Source organism: Psammomys obesus, unplaced genomic scaffold, assembly GCF_907164565.1.
Source record: "Psammomys obesus unplaced genomic scaffold, mPsaObe1.curated_primary_1811, whole genome shotgun sequence".
Taxonomy (NCBI): Eukaryota; Metazoa; Chordata; class Mammalia; order Rodentia; family Muridae; genus Psammomys; species Psammomys obesus.
In genome coordinates, this window is record NW_026591643.1 from 2,866,848 (window position 1) to 2,867,913 (window position 1,066).

A 1,066-nucleotide genomic window follows, 5' to 3' on the forward strand; every position below is an offset into this window, starting at 1 on the left:
TCTGTTCCAGCTCCTTTCCTGATGTCACCTGGCCCTTCTTACCTGGCTGAATTCCTTCTTCCTCTAACTCCTTCCCCTGGCTGGCAAGAAGTCCAGCCCTATTCTCTGTCCTGCTCAGTGATTGGCTGTAACCTCTTTATTGGCATATCAGGGGACAATTGGGGAACAGTCTTTACTCAACATTGTGGCAGGAGAGTCTCAAAACAAGGATTGCAATCAGCTGGCAAGTACAGAAATCAGCATTTGAATTACACAGTAACTTTATGCCTGTATGATCTGCCTGGAATCTGAATACTGGGATTTTTTTTTTTTAAACATTACATTAAAAAAACTAGCTTACAAAGTTTAGAGCAGTAACTAGTTCAGTTCTGTTGCATTTATGTTTATAAATAATCAGTTTGTTTCCTTCCGGTTTATTTTTGGGGAAAAGGGTGTGAAGAACAGCAAACTTTTAACACTCAAACCCTGTAAATACTGTTTGATTGGAAGCCTCCTGCTTTGCTAACATCCAGCTGCGGTTGCACGTAAGCAGGCAGATCTCTGAGTTGGAGGCCAGCCTGGTCTAAACAGCGAATTCCTGGACAGCCAGGGCTACCCTGACTCTGTCTCAAAGACAAACTGGACTATTGAAACAGGATAAACTGGACACATGAAAGTTCTGTGGAAATTAGGATCTAGCTACTTTGGGACACTGAATCAAATATGGTCTCTGCATCTGACACACTGAGACAAGACATGGCTGGATGAATTACAGTCAGCCTGGTTGGCAAAAATGTGATGACTTCACATTAAGAATGAGAAAAAAATCAAACCTAGAGCATGCTATTAATAACCAAATTATTTAACCCTTATGGTTACCTCATCTGCACGATGGGATCTTTTTAAATAACCAGGTTTGAAGGTTTGATGATAGATATTACTGAATTCAGACGGCCCTATGCATAATTTACACGGGTCTGAAGTAGACCGCTGTAAATTTTATTGCAACCGACCTTCTAAGCAGTACCCGCTTTGGAATCCAGGAAATAGGGACTGGGGTGTGTGTGTGTGTGTGTGTGTGTGTGTG